The sequence below is a fragment of the Thalassophryne amazonica genome, chromosome 4, assembly GCF_902500255.1.
Source record: "Thalassophryne amazonica chromosome 4, fThaAma1.1, whole genome shotgun sequence".
NCBI classification, from domain to species: Eukaryota; Metazoa; Chordata; class Actinopteri; order Batrachoidiformes; family Batrachoididae; genus Thalassophryne; species Thalassophryne amazonica.
In genome coordinates, this window is record NC_047106.1 from 23,710,800 (window position 1) to 23,727,650 (window position 16,851).

Sequence of the window (16,851 nt, forward strand, 5' to 3'; positions counted from 1 at the left end):
GGGCATAACAGTTGGAAATTCAATCCTTTTAAGAGTTTAAAATACAAAACAGGTGTTACAGCCAGCAAGTTATTGGTCTGGATCAGGACAGCCCCTGAGGGACTACCAGAACACCATAGAAACACCTCACATAGCGTTTGTCAGGGTTACATGGGTAACTCTCAAGGTCAAGGTCGGGAAAGTACCCCGCTAGACTTAGTACTAAGAAAATATCCAGGAAAACGCACTAAGGCCAACCAATGTATGAGAAAGTGGCACAAAAGGTCACATGGGGGCAGACAATGGCCTTTGGAGGGATCATTTGATCCGGTGATGTGTGAAGCAGTTGCGGTAGAAATACAGAAAAAAGAAATTAAAGATCAGCAGAAGAACGTGAATAACAACAAAAAACGCACTGAAGAAAAAGAAGTTTTGGCCTTGTTCAAGCAGGAAGCACAGAGGCTACAGCAGAAAAGAGAAAAAATGACAGAGGAAAGATCCAAAGAAACTAAAGCCAGTGCACTGAGCATATTTGTCACCATCTTGAAATCTACAAGAAAGAAAAACAAAAAGAAGAAGATGCAGCAAAATCCCTGACGAAAAAATTGGTGCAGATGCAGTTGGGAGAGCTAACCAAAGTCAAGAAAGAAAAAACAAAGACCCAGGCACCAATGATGACCCCTGTTCCTTCTGAGTCGGCAAGCACGGGCCCTACGGCAAACACTGCTGCCACCATACAGGCACCTGTGGTAACAGCCACACAGAGCCCCCAAGGAGCAGCAGGAAGCACTCCTACAGGAGAAGTCTCAGCACCAGTGGAGCATCACTATCACTACCATAGCGCTGGCACACCCGGAAATGGACCCACCTACAGTCATGGGTGGAGAGGAGAGTCACAGAACTTTCCAGGTCAAAGAGGAGGGTGGCGAAGAGGATCTCGCCAACCTTCATTTGGAAGCAGATTCCAGAACTCAGCTCCCAGGAACAGTCAAGCGGGACCGCCTATGGGACCAACACCCCCAATAGGGGATCAACCCTCTAATGAGTGTTGGAGCTGTGGACAACCTGGACATCGAATGAGAAATTGTCCGGCCCGGCCTTGGGTTGGACCCTCTGCCTATTGGCAATAGGGGGGCCTAGAGAAGACAGAGGGGGAAACGGTGGCATTGGCTATTTCGATGATACCTAAGGAAGAGCCAACCGTCACCGTTAATATACAAAACAGAGATTTCCCTTTCATGGTGGATACAGGGGCAACATACTCTTGCATAGGGAAAATGGGCGCTCATCTCCCCCTCTCTGGGTCTGTAATTAAGACCATCGGCTTCTCTGGGAAAACTCAAATAATACCTTTTACACGCCCACTTCCTGTAACGATTGCAAGAAAAACAATTGAAGCACCCCTGTTATACTCACAAAATACACCTGTGAATTTGCTGGGAAGAGACATTTTATGTAAGCTACAAACCCAGATAGTGTGTACCCATCAAGGACTGCAAATACACTTTCCTGACGAAGCACTCGCCAACATTATGGTGCTTATGGACATGGAAAACAAGGTCCGACCTGTGCAACCCATGGTATACTGGCTGAAGTTACAACCAGAAAATTCAAATCTTCAACTGGAATGGGAAAAATGGAAGCCCTGGGCAGAACAACACTATGAAGCAGTATATACACCTAGTTTACCTTTACATGTCACCCTGATGTTCGATGCCAAACAAGAACAAACTGACTATGCATGCTGCTGGGATGCATTGATGAATCAACGGCTGTTTCACATAACCACCACAGAAATTTATTTAGGCCCCCAAAGGGCCGCAGCTTCTGTCAAGCTAACTTCAGCTGAACAACAATGGTATCAAGTGCCGAATGCCACGCCTCATGTGACCCTTTTAGTCTCTGAAAAGTACGAATCCCATGACCTAGGTCCAATGGTAAAGACAGCCTCAGAAGTTGAACAATGGCAAAACATGGAAAGTCCACAAGTACATCTGTCAAAAGACCAGCAGTTTATACGAATTAATTTAAAAGTAAATGATGAGGCTATAGCTCAAAAAGTGGAGCTCAATCCTAGACCAGAGGGACAGATGGTGTTATCGGCCCAACAAGAGAAATTGTTAGAGCAAATACCACCAGTGGTGTGGTCCAAAAGCAAAACAGATGTAGGACTAGTAAAAACAGCCTCACCAGTAAAAATAAAAGTAAAACCGGGAGCAAAACTGCCTCACCAAAGGCAGTATCCATTAAAACCTCAGGCTATTGAAGGCATAAAACCAGTAATTAAGGGACTAATGGCAGCTGGAGTTTTAATAAAAACTGCAAGCCCATGCAATACTCCTATCTACCCTATCCCTAAAAACAATACCAAAGAGTATCGGCTGGTACATGATCTGCGTCCTATCAATGCAATAATAGAAATGGATGCACCTATAGTACCTGATCCGCATACTATACTATCAAGCATCCCTGCTGGAGCAAAATGGTACATGGTAATCGATCTGTGTTCAGCCTATTTCAGTGTGCCTGTGCACCCAGACTCACAACATTTGTTTGCATTCACATTTCTGGGACAACAGCTAACGTATACACGGCTACCTCAGGGACTGAACCTGTCCCCAGCCATCTTTAACAAAGTCCTGGCTGAAGATTTACAACACCTTGACATACCCAGTACATTGGTGCAATATATGGATGATCTCCTTATTGCATCAGAGACTCAAGAACAGTGTGAAAAAGATTCATTAATTGTATTGCATGCATTGGCAGATGGAGGTCATAAAGTAAGTAAGGACAAATTGCAGTTCTGCAAACAACAAGTAGAATACTTGGGAAGACAGTTGTGTGGGACCACGCGATGTATAGCCCCAAGCCAAGTGGAGGCTATAATCAAGGCTCCCAAACCCCAAACAGTGGGACAGATGCTTTCATTCCTTGGGATGGCAGGGTACAGTCGGCCGTGGATTTGTGATTATGCTATAAAAACTGCACCTTTGCAATCTGCTCCCGCGTTAGGTAACCCAGATTATGGGAAACCTTTCCATTTGTATGTTACTGAAAAAGCTGGATATGCTTGTGCTGTACTAATGCAGGAAACAAATGAAGGAAAACAACCATTGGCCTATTATAGTACAAAGCTTGACAACATTGAAACAGGATTGCCACCATGCTATCAGGGTCTAGCAGCAGCTGCCTTTGCATTTCAAAAAGCATCATCCATAATCATGGGACATGCAGTAACGTTGTACACGTCGCATCAGTTACATGCCCTGCTAACCAGTCAACGTTTTGTCTTAACACAAGCTAGACGCACTGGATATGAAGTTGTGTTGTCTGCCCCAGAAATAACAATACAACGTTGTCACACGGTGAATCCTGCCACCAAATTGACCACACCGTTAGATGGTACTCCACATAACTGTGTGGCAGAGACAGAGAAATTTTTGAGAGCCAGAGAACATTTGTATAATCACGCCATAGATGCAGATCTAACCCTGTTCGTGGACGGCTCATGCTTTCGGGATGCCGCGGGATTGCATGCGGGTTTGGGGATTGTTAAACTAAACACAGATGGCGAGACCTTTGAATTACTGGAGTCCCAAGGAATTGATCAGCCTTGTTCAGCCCAACTGGCAGAGATCAAAGCCTTAACTATGGCTTGCCAGATAGCTAAAGATCAACGTGTTAATATCTACACAGACTCAGCCTACGCTTATGTATGCGTATGTCATGTACATGCAAACATTTGGAAACAAAGGGGATTCCTGAGAGCAGATGGCACCCCTGTCACTCATGGAGAAGCGATTTCCCAACTGTTACAAGCTCTCCAATTACCGTCTGAGGTAGCCATCATTAAATGTGCAGGTCATCAAAAGAATAATAACATCATAGCTCAAGGTAACAACCTAGCAGATGACGCAGCTCGCAAAGGAGCACAAGGAGAAAATATCTTTCCCCTGCTAACCATCCAAGATTGTGCCCCACTGGTTTCACTTGACGCACTGATAGTGGCTCAAAGTAGGGCCAGTGGAGAAGAAAAATGAATGTGGGTTAAACGAGGCGCTATTGACATTGACATGGACATTTTGTGTTACCCACCAATTTATTACGACATGCAATCATTTGGGCCCACGGACCCGATCATTGTTCGCAAGTCCAAATTATGAACAAACTAAAAGCTGTCTGGTGGTCACCATATATGGCAGCTACAGTGGACCGTTTGTTGAATGAGTGTGAGGTATGTGCACAGTACAATGTCCGGAAATCATTCACAGCCCCTTTAGCCCACATTCCGGTCCCTGATGGGCCATTCAGACATCTTATGATGGATTTCATAGACATGGGAGCTGAAAATCGAGTTAAACGAATGAGATATGTTTTGGTAGTGATATGCAGATTCAGCCGATGGATTGAGGCAGTAGCCTCTGCAAATCAAGACCATAAAACGGTAGCCAAATTCTTGTGCCGAGATGTCTTTCCAAGATTTGGCATTCCAGATACTATCTCATCTGACAACGGTAGGGCTTTTGTAGCCAAGGTTACACAAGAAACATTCAAACAATTGGGTATCAAACAGAAATTTGGGTGTGTTTATCACCCCCAATCAAATGGGGCGGTGGAACGGGCTAATGGCATTTTAAAGAACAAACTAGCAAAAATCATAGCAGACAGCAATGGCAAACTAACCTGGCTGGATGCGTTGCCGCTTGCTTTATTGTCAATGCGCTCACAAACTAACCGACTAACCCATTTGACACCATTTGAAGCTCTTACAGGTCGGCCGATGCCTATTCCATACCTGAGAGGACCCTACGAAGGACCATCGCTGGAGCAGCTACAAGACGAATGGCATAATTATCTGAGACAGTTAACCCAAATACACAAAACTATCTTTTTGCAGGTCAAAGGTGCTACAGAAGACAGAGAAGCAGAGATTCCACTCGAAAATCAGAGCATCCAGCCTGGTGATCTGGTTTACGTCAAAGTGTTCAAAAAGAAGTGGGACAGGCCCCGCCGAGAAGGTCCTTTTAAAGTTATTCTTGCCTCACGTACAGCAGTCAAAGTAGACGGTAAGGACACTTGGTTTCATTTAAACCACTGCTGTAGGGTTGGTGGCCCAGCGCCCCTGCGGCCTCGGCAAGCTCGTCTTGGCAGAGCCGCCGGGCCAAGGGGGGAAGCAAGAGAAGCCAGAGACCCTACAGCAGCACCGAGGGACGGCCACGCCTCCCTGCAGCCAGAAGAAGCACCGAGGGAAGGCCACGCCTCCCTGCAGCCAGGCGAACACCGGCCAAGGCGCTCACAGAGACTGATTGAACAAAGACGATGCACAGCTTCAGAGAGTAGTGGATCCCTGCCAGATAGAGCAGTGACAGACTCAGATGCAGACTCAGAAACAACTGGAGACGCAGGCCAACAGACAGACAGAAATACAGACCGACAGATAGACAGGCCACAGGAGACATCAGACTCGGACAGCAACTTAGTAGATTTACCGACAGAAGAACCACAGGAAGTACAACCCAGACAAAGCACAGATACACCACACATCCCTAGTGACAGCTCATCTAGTGACGGCTCACTCAGTAGCACATCTAGTAGCACATCTCAACAGTCATCAGAGCAATGATTAAGGAATTATTCAAGGGATTGACAATACTACTGGTGGTCAGTATGGGAGAAAATAGACATCCAAAACATACAACGGACTGTGCCGTGGCCATGGCCGCATTAGCAGCTAAACAAGGCATTCTAAACACAGGAAAAACATATAATTTGGTATACATTAAATCAAAAGCCTACAAGAACATAGGAATACAGGGAAAGCTGGGGGATTACATATTAGGCGAAGCCATTAGCATCAAATGTGAAGAGGAGGGAACACTCAACATAGAGGTGATTTGTGATAAAGGAGGATGCAGGGAAACCAAGCAAGACGTAACTGTTACAGTACATGAAGCCACAAAATGGGTAAAAATCAAACCAAGGAAAAAGAGGACAATTAGAAGCCTAGAAACAAGCAGTCACTTAGGGAGATGGGATCCCAGTACAGACCTAGCCCGTACACAAGGGTTGAAGACCAATCTATTTTACCAATGGTTGAAATTTTCGGCTAGGCAGATCAGTGAAAAGCCTTGCATAGCCTGTCACCGGAAAGGTGTGATACCTCAGGCTAAACCCGTACCTGATATCAACAACTGTTATAGGAGTCCCCAACATAACTCAGACCAAGCAGAATGCTATACACAATGTGTTATGAAAATGGCAGTAGGTGATGAAAAATATGCTGCCGACAGTAAACTTTGTCCAGTGCCCCTAAGTACAGAAGGAACCATTCCACCTATGATTAAAATAGAGAAAGGGATGATACACCCATTCTGTATAGCTAAAGGCTTAGTAGCACAATACATAAGCGATTGGCAGGTAGGGACGACCCAGCCAAAACACCACATACAGTGTATGCAAAAGCAGCAAGAATACAAACCGGCCAAAACAGCATGGAACATTACCGTCTGTCACACCCTGCCAGCAGCAGGCATACAGTGTGAACAAATAGTACCAGCCACAGGGGGGTCTGTAATTGGACTGAATCTCACCCATGCTTCATGGGTATCTACTCCAAATTTAGCTAAGGGAACGGTACCCTTAGCTGACATGTTTTGGATATGCGGACAAAGAAGGAAACTCCTGTCATCGCTGTCCCCTAATTGGAAAGGCCTTTGTGCTCCTGTGATGCTCACAGGAGCTATAAAAGTAATTGAAATGCCAAATTCAATACAACCCATGCCACAGAAACTTCGTAAGAAAAGACGAATAATGACGTTTAAAACAGACTACAACATCACAGTAAGAAACGGGATACCAGAAGGGATACCCCGACAATTAGAAGCCATAGACAGTAGCAGAGTTAAAGCAGATGAAGATGCGGATAAATGGGGATGGGCATTGGCGCTGTTCGGGGTTACTCCAAAAATCCGTTCTAGGTTCCAGGAGGTGCAGTGGATTAATTACTTGTGGTATAATCAGCAAAGATACCTGAACTGGACATTGGCAGCAGTAGGAGCCTTAACCGAACAACTGCACGCCACCTCGCTAATGACAATGCAAAATAGATTAGCTATCGAGATGATGATGGCTGATGAACAAGGAGTTTGTATTATGATCAAAGCCACCGAATGTTGCACAGCTATTCCCATGCGTACAGGGGAAGACGGAAATTTGACAGAGCTCTTAATCACACTTGAAGAGATGCAACAGGAACTGTTAAGTAACTCCATAGGAGGGAGAAATGAAACTGACGATTCTGGATACATTGTAGGGAATGGAATGAATATTGGCCCACTATTTTCACTGTTTGGGACTCTAAGGAGAGGGTGGATATCATGGAAAGACTGGTTATACCAGATAGGTGTAGTCTTGGCACTAACAGGGGTGGCGGTCTTGCTGGTAATATGTTGTGGTATTCCCTTGATAAAATTTCTGGTCAATAAATTGATTTCATCCACAGTAGGACAGCTCCCACTGTTAGCCATCCGAGCCCTGGAAGAAAGCACAAACGAAACAGACAGAGAACCAGAATATATGGAAATGGATGAAATACCAATTATCCTCCCCGACAGCCCCCAGCTCCCTAATATTGTGGCGTATACCCCAGATAGGGAGGACTGGGATGGACCGTGCTTGGTGATATTGTAGACGAGGAAGAAGACATGCACGCACATTTACATTCACACACATGCACCCACAAAAATGAGGGATAGGATAGACAATATCTGAAAGAATGACATGGAGCTGTAATAATGAACGTATATGTATATTACTAGGACACAGGAGTATGGCTGAGAGACCAGACTCCCCTGATCAGGGACCTATGCCTGATCTGCCTCTATCAAGTCTGATTGGACTCTCAGAACTGTTTGGAGAAGAGGATATACAGGAGGGATGGTCGAGACATGATTGGTCGCCACAGCCGCCGTCCATCCAGCAGCTAAACCAGTTGGCAACAGAAGGATCTTCATCGTTCCAGCACCTGGCGATGACGGCTTCACAGAATCTGCCTGCAGCAAGAGTCGGCCCGAGGACTCCACCATCACCTGAAGGACCCTTTGGACTCAGGAACACACCCCTTCCGCAGATGCCATGGAGACAGTCACATGTGCCAGTGGCAACGATACCCTCCAGGGGAGGCAGCCAAGGTCGGCCATATGCAGCAACTGCCCGAGTGCATCCTAGACCCAATTCACTGCTAGGACCTGTCCCCAGCTTTCCACCCCCAAGGCAGGAGAGATATTCTGATCAGCCCAGTACCTCTGGAGGAGGATCACCAGGGGTGGACCTTAGTCGAACTCACCCACCAGGACAGAGGGGAGCTTTGTACAGGCTGCTAAATGCCCAGAGTGTCCCAACCACTTGCCTGTGCGACATCAACAATACTCCCCCCACACACGAAATGCCTTCCCCCTTGTACTTCCTGTCCCCTGGACTGCACAACCTTAATCTGGTCATGGTCACCCCACAGGACATGGCAATCTTGGTTCGAGAGCTTCGTCTTCCACAAGAGTCTGTTCCAAAAACCTTGGAGCAGCTCCTGCCCCTCACAAATCACATTCCCCATGAGCTATTTGAGGAAATCATGCCACAACTGAGTCAGACAGCTGCATACCTGTTAAGGATACACCGTGACAATGCCAACATCTCTTGTGCTCAGGAGGGCCTCCATACTCAACTGTGTGGTCTTCAGTCTAGTATGGACATGCTAGCCAGCATGATGGAGCATATGGAAAGGGAACAGCTAGGGCTGGCCACCACCACCCTGAATGTGGGCAAGAATTCTCTGGGGGCCCTGTACAACCTGGCCAAGCAGCACAAGGAGCTGGAAAGATCCATCAGAGAACTGCACGACTGTCTGAAAGCCAGAATTCCTGATCCTTCCCCCACTACCCCTGAAAGGCCAACCTCCCCATATTCCCCAACTTCTCCCAAAACTTCAGATGCTGAGTAAATGCTGAGGAGTGCGGACTGACGTAATGGCACGAACACGGACTATGATCTTGGTTCTTGAGTTTGAATTGCGGACTGGTTTCAGAAATCTGAGTGTAAATAAAAACAAAGAAGGATATATGTTAGTAACGAAGGTTGGGTAAATGTCTGTCCTTACCATCATCTGCGTAACACGGATAAAGCTAAATGCATACACATAGATATCACATTGCGAAGTTATAAAAAGGGGACCCTTCCACGGCATGTTTGGAGATTTAGTAGTAAAGATGCACCATAGGGACCCCTTTTTCTTAAATTATAGCATGCCTCAAGAGACATGCATCGCCTAAATTTGGCGTCTGGCCAAAAAGGGCATTAGAAAACAAGCTGAAAAAGAAGAAAAACAAAGTGGAAAATGTTGAGAAATGGCCTATAATGAAAACCATTATATGATTGACTAAGGCAAATGACTTAAGGACGGACATGAAAGGAAACCATTTATTGTGTTTATCATTTAACTAGACATAGCTGCGCTAACCTTAGAATAGTTTCTTGATTGGTTGACTAAATAGTGGTAACGTAGGGGTTATTTGATGCATTTAAGTAATAAATGTGTGACTCTTTAACAAAATAATATGTAGAACCAAGTATAATGGGTTGGAGCCTCTGGTTGAGTGAGACAATAGATGCCAGAAGATGATTGGTTGCACTGATGTCAATGTAATGCCTTTACTTTGCCATGATTAAGAAGTTGCTGTAACTTGTTTTATGTGGCCATTTTAAGTGCCTTGAATTACACCAAAACTCAATGTTTGAATGTCACCTTGCGTTGATATAATCCAGCTAATTGCTCACCTTGTGCCTTAGTATGTAGGTTCACCTGCACTTCAATATATTTACCGTGTGAAGTATCACTGATATTCATATCCGCACCAGAGTTATCAGTAAGTCGAGTGATGTGTTTTTCTTTTTTATTATTGCAACGCACAAATGAAGATGTCTTGTCAGTAAACAACCCAAGAGTATAGTTGATGTAATGGGACTCTTTTGAGTCCCAGAGGAGGGACTGTAGAAGAATTTTTAGGTCCTTATTTGAACTATGATGAACTATCAAGTGTCCTGATCCGAACTGTATGTCCTCTGGTTGAACTAGCAGGTGTTCAACCCCAAAAAAAGGGCTCTATTAGTCATTCAGTCTGTCAGGGCCTTTCCAAGGCCTTTTAGGTGCTTTCCCGCAGGCCACGTGCAGGGGCCTCAGGCCAGCTGCACCTGTGGCTGAGGCCACGTGCGGGGGGGGCCTCAGGCCAGCTGCACCTGTGGCTGAAGGTCTTTTAAAAAAAATCAGTTGTAAATCCTTCACGTTTTAATGGGAGCGTTTGTCACATTGAAATAATGGCCTAACACCTGCTTAGGGTTCACTAGAGGACGCTTCCAATAGAAAACCATGTCTTGGGAATGAAATAAATAAAAAAGTCGAAGGAAGAGCGATGCCCGCGGGTCTCCAATAAATAGATGAGCGCGGTTGTCATATTCAGTCTCTCTAGAGGACTCAGTTTGTCTAAGCTCTGTGTCAAAGGCTTAAATAAACTTAAAAACTCTGTGCATTTTATCTTGCTTAAGGCTGAATTATTCAAAGTATTGTGTCCTTTTCTAGCATATCACTTGCAATTAGTTTGTGTTATCTAAAAGACGACATCCTGAGAAGACTAAAGACGAGCCACGTCACCATCAACGTGTCTATTAGACCCCATTCTTACCAGGCTGCTCAAGGAAGCCCTACCATTATTTAATGCTTTGATCTTAAATATGATCAATCTATCTTTATTAGTTGGCTATGTACCACAGGCTTTTAAGGTGGCAGTAATTAAACCATTACTTAAAAAGCCATCACTTGACCCAGCTATCTTAGCTAATTATAGGCCAATCTCCAACCTTCCTTTTCTCTCACAAATTCTTGAAAGGGTAGTTGTAAAACAGCTAACTGATCATCTGCAGAGGAATGGTCTATCTGAAGAGTTTCAGTCAGGTTTTAGAATTCATCATAGTACAGAAACAGCATTAGTGAAGGTTACAAATGATCTTCTTATGGCCTCGGACAGTGGACTCATCTCTGTGCTTGTTCTGTTAGACCTCAGTGCTGCTTTTGATACTGTTGACCATAAAATTTTATTACAGAGATTAGAGCATGCCATAGGTATTAAAGGCACTGCGCTGCGGTGGTTTGAATCATATTTGTCTAATAGATTACAATTTGTTCATGTAAATGGGGAATCTTCTTCACAGACTAAAGTTAATTATGGAGTTCCACAAGGTTCTGTGCTAGGACCAATTTTATTCACTTTATACATGCTTCCCTTAGGCAGTATTATTAGACGGTATTGCTTAAATTTTCATTGTTACGCAGATGATACCCAGCTTTATCTATCCATGAAGCCAGAGGACACACACCAATTAGCTAAACTGCAGGATTGTCTTACAGACATAAAGACATGGATGACCTCTAATTTCCTGCTTTTAAACTCAGATAAAACTGAAGTTATTGTACTTGGCCCCACAAATCTTAGAAACATGGTGTCTAACCAGATCCTTACTGTGGATGGCATTACCCTGACCTCTAGTAATACTGTGAGAAATCTTGGAGTCATTTTTGATCAGGATATGTCATTCAAAGCGCATATTAAACAAATATGTAGGACTGCTTTTTTGCATTTACGCAATATCTCTAAAATCAGAAAGGTCTTGTCTCAGAGTGATGCTGAAAAAACTAATTCATGCATTTATTTCCTCTAGGCTGGACTATTGTAATTCATTATTATCAGGTTGTCCTAAAAGTTCCCTAAAAAGCCTTCAGTTAATTCAAAATGCTGCAGCTAGAGTGCTGACGGGGACTAGAAGGAGAGAGCATATCTCACCCATATTGGCCTCTCTTCATTGGCTTCCTGTTAATTCTAGAATAGAATTTAAAATTCTTCTTCTTACTTATAAGGTTTTGAATAATCAGGTCCCATCTTATCTTAGGGACCTCGTAGTACCATATCACCCCAATAGAGCGCTTCGCTCTCAGACTGCAGGCTTACTTGTAGTTCCTAGGGTTTGTAAGAGTAGAATGGGAGGCAGAGCCTTCAGCTTTCAGGCTCCTCTCCTGTGGAACCAGCTCCCAATTCAGATCAGGGAGACAGACACCCTCTCTGCTTTTAAGATTAGGCTTAAAACTTTCCTTTTTGCTAAAGCTTATAGTTAGGGCTGGATCAGGTGACCCTGAACCATCCCTTAGTTATGCTGCTATAGACGTAGACTGCTGGGGGGTTCCCATGATGCACTGTTTCTTTCTCTTTTTGCTCTGTATGCACCACTCTGCATTTAATCATTAGTGATCGATCTCTGCTCCCCTCCACAGCATGTCTTTTTCCTGGTTCTCTCCCTCAGCCCCAACCAGTCCCAGCAGAAGACTGCCCCTCCCTGAGCCTGGTTCTGCTGGAGGTTTCTTCCTGTTAAAAGGGAGTTTTTCCTTCCCACTGTAGCCAAGTGCTTGCTCACAGGGGGTCGTTTTGACCGTTGGGGTTTTACATAATTATTGTATGGCCTTGCCTTACAATATAAAGCGCCTTGGGGCAACTGTTTGTTGTGATTTGGCGCTATATAAAAAAATTGATTGATTGATTGATTCAAAGCGCATATTAAACAAATATGTAGGACTGCTTTTTTGCATTTACGCAATATCTCTAAAATTAGAAAGGTCTTGTCTCAGAGTGATGCTGAAAAACTAATTCATGCATTTATTTCCTCTAGGCTGGACTATTGTAATTCATTATTACCAGGTTGTCCTAAAGTTCCCTGAAATGCCTTCAGTTAATTCAAAATGCTGCAGCTAGAGTACTAACGGGGACTAGAAGGAGAGAGCATATCTCACCCATATTGGCCTCTCTTCATTGGCTTCCTGTTAATTCTAGAATAGAATTTAAAATTCTTCTTCTTACTTATAAGGTTTTGAATAATCAGGTCCCATCTTATCTTAGGGACCTCATAGTACCATATCACCCCAATAGAGCGCTTCGCTCTCAGACTGCAGGCTTACTTGTAGTTCCTAGGGTTTGTAAGAGTAGAATGGGAGGCAGAGCCTTCAGCTTTCAGGCTCCTCTCCTGTGGAACCAGCTCCCAATTCGGATCAGGGAGACAGACACCCTCTCTACTTTTAAGATTAGGCTTAAAACTTTCCTTTTTGCTAAAGCTTATAGTTAGGGCTGGATCAGGTGACCCTGAACCATCCCTTAGTTATGCTGCTATAGACTTAGACTGCTGGGGGGGTTCCCATAATGCACTGAGTGTTTCTTTCTCTTTTTGCTCTGTATGCACCACTCTGCATTTAATCATTAGTGATTGATCTCTGCTCCCCTCCACAGCATGTCTTTTTCCTGGTTCTCTCCCTGAGCCCCAACCAGTCCCAGCAGAAGACTGCCCCTCTCTGAGCCTGGTTCTGCTGGAGGTTTCTTCCTGTTAAAAGGGAGTTTGTCCTTCCCACTGTCGCCAAGTGCTTGCTCACAAGGGGTCGTTTTGACCGTTGGGGTTTTTACGTAATTATTGTATGGCCTTGCCTTACAATATAAAGCGCCATGGGGCAACTGTTTGTTGTGATTTGGCGTTATATAAATAAAATTGATTGATTGATTGATTGATTCCGGCGTGAGTGGACGACAAACCCAGAAGCGGGGAGCAGAGAGTGAGATGTCAAACATGGATTTATTACCACAGAGGATGGTACAGAGTGTTCAAAATGTGTAATGCAGCCTAGCCGTGTGGAGACCGGCCCGCTCAGCGGTGGAACCAGGAGTACCACAGCCCAGATAACTTCAGTCCTAGAGAATGGATCCAGAGCTGTTGACGCCGTCTGGAGGAGACACACAGATGAGTGAGTACTGAGCTTAATTGGTTTTTGTCCAGAAAATAACCACAGTCAATATGCAACAGTTGTCTTAACTGAATCCTGTGTGTTGGAAGGAGCTGAAGCTGAAGAAAAAGGCTGTGGCAAAACACTGCTAGTGAAAACGTCTCTGACGGACTACAGGTCAAAAATAGCTGAGAGCTAAACAAGAATCTTAGATTAATCCAGAAATATACTGCGTAGGAACGTACAAGAAAGGGGCCAGTTACCGTGGAAGGTTAGCTGAGTTTCTGGCGAAGATGGAGTGCAGAGCCCAGGTTTATATACAGATGTTGATGAGATATGGAACAGGTGTGTCAATCAGCTTGCAGTGCGCCATCTGTGCAGAGCAGAGGAGAAAAGCAGCAGTAGAAAACAGCAAAGCAGGCAGCCCATGACACCTTTGTCACCATTCTTGCAGTTTTTACGTCATAACTCCTTAACATTCAGATAGTCCAAAATATACCTTTTTGGAATCTCTGTGATCAGACAAATAATGTGGTATAGTTTTCAATATGACTGGAGCATATTTTAATTTTGACCCCTGTGCAATTCTTCAACTGACCCCTAGCTGGCTGCCTATTGACAATTCAAGTGGACACTCTGCCTTTTCAAAAGGGTAATGTCTAAGGTGTATTTGTGCCAAATATGGTGCTTGTGTCACCATTTGAGAGATTTTTTCAGTTATCTGCTGCACTAATAAACCCCCTCACCAGAAAAGACTTACCAGTCCTAGGAGGTTTAAAGTCTCTTGTCTTATGTGTGTTATTGCACTGGTCACAACTGCCACATGGATAATTACCATCTCTTAATGGTGCCAAAAGGGTCTGCTTAGGCTCTGCACTCATAGTGACCTTTATAACCTTGTCACTGAGATTCGGTCCCCATCTCAACACAAAAGGAGGTTCCTTACATTTATTCTGAAAGGGAAGGGTAATCTGCAATAAGAGGCCAGTATTTCATAATTGTATTTTTAATCACATAAGCCTATACGTAGGCTTATCCTTTTTCACACTCTTTTTTAATAGGTCATAGCGAGGTATATAAAGAACTAAATTATATGCTTCCTAAATACACCCCAGCCATGAAGCATTGTTTCATATCCACAGCATTGTCAATGAAATCCTCTGTAGAATGGCAAATCCACCTAAGTCTATAAAACTGGGCTCCTAGGGAGGTTATACGGTGCATCCATAAAGTATTCACAGCGATTTACTTTTTACACATTTTGTTATGTTACAGCCTTATTCAAAAATGGAGTATATTCATTTTTTTCCCTCAAAATTCTACTCACAACACCCCATAATGACAACATATTTTTTTTAATTTTTGCAAATTTGTTAAAAATAATAATAATTTAAAAAAAAACTAAGAAATCACATGTACACAAGTATTCACAGCCTTTGCTCAATACTTTGTTGATGCACCTTTGGCAGCAATTACAGCCTCAAGTCCTTTTAAATATGATGCCACAAGCTCAGCGCACGTATCTTTGGGTAGTTTTGCCCGTTCCCCTTTGCAGCACCTCTCAATCTCCATCAGGTTGGATGGGGAGCGTCGGTGCACAGCTATTTTCAGATCTCTCCAGAGATGTTCAATCAGATTTAGGTCTGGGCTCTGGCTGGGCCACGCAAGGACATTCACAGACAGAGGTGTAAAACTCCAGCTTCAGAAAGTAAAAACCCTCCCATGTGTTGCTTTTCCCTGTGCACCTAAAACAGGTGATCTCAATAATGAGCTCATCCACCTGTCTGAAGAGCTGAACTAATTACAATCAGCTGGTTTATTAGGACGATGGAACAAATATGTGGCTGGACTTTTACTTAGTGAAGCCGGAGTTTTACACCTCTGTTCACAGAGTTGTCCTGAAGCCACTCCTTTGATATCTTGGCTGTGTGCTTAGGGTCATTGTCCTGCTGAAAGTTGAACTGTCACCCCATTTTGAGGTCAAGAGCGCTCTGGAGCAGGTTTTCATCTGGGATGTCTCTGTACATTGCTGCATTCATCTTTCCCTCAATCCTGACTAGTCTCCCAGTTCCTACCACTGAAAATTATTCCCACAGCATGATGCTGCCATCACCATGCTTCACTGTAGGGTATGGTGCCTGGTTTCCTTTCACTCCAAAGAGTTCAATCTTTGTCTCATTGGACCAGAGAATTTTCAATAGAAATTTCAATAGATGGATTAGAAACATGAGGTACAGACCACTTTTTGGTTGACATGGCTCAAAAATAAAAAACAGAATACAATGATTTGCAAATCCTCTTCAATCTATATTCAACTGAATATCCCACAAAGACAAGATATTTAATGTTCAAACTGATAAACTTTATTGCTTTTGTGCAAATATTTGCTCATTTTGAAATGAATGCCTGTAGCGCAGCAGATAACTGAAGCAATTGTTCAAATGGTGAAAGAAGCACCAAATTTGGTCCAAATACACCTTAAACATTAGTCTTTTGAAAAAATGCACTTGCCACTTGAACTTTCAAAAGGCAGCCAGGTCGGGGTCAATTGAGGATTTACACAGGGGCCAAAAACTGAAAATGCTCTCATCATATTGAAACCTATACCACATTATTTGTCTGATCACAACAATTCCAAAATGGTATAGTTTGGACTATCTATGAATGAATGTTCTGGAGTTATGGGGTAAAAACAGCAAGAATGGTGACGAAGGTGAGTTTCAGTTTGTACAGGGGTCAAAAGTTAAAGTTTCTCCAAGTTTGGTAAAAGGTGGTGCAAATTATTAGCTGAGTTAATAGGGTTTCAAAAAGGAGTAGTTTGCACCATGTGCCATCCATATTTATCATGTTATGGGGTAACATATACTGTATGTCACATGTCATAGAATCCAATGGATGTCAACATTGTTTGACCTTTCCTGTGGAGACCAAGCATTCAACACAGTCAAAATTATTCCATTTAATAATCCTATTAGCTCAACCATTAATTTGCACCACTTTTTACTAAAATT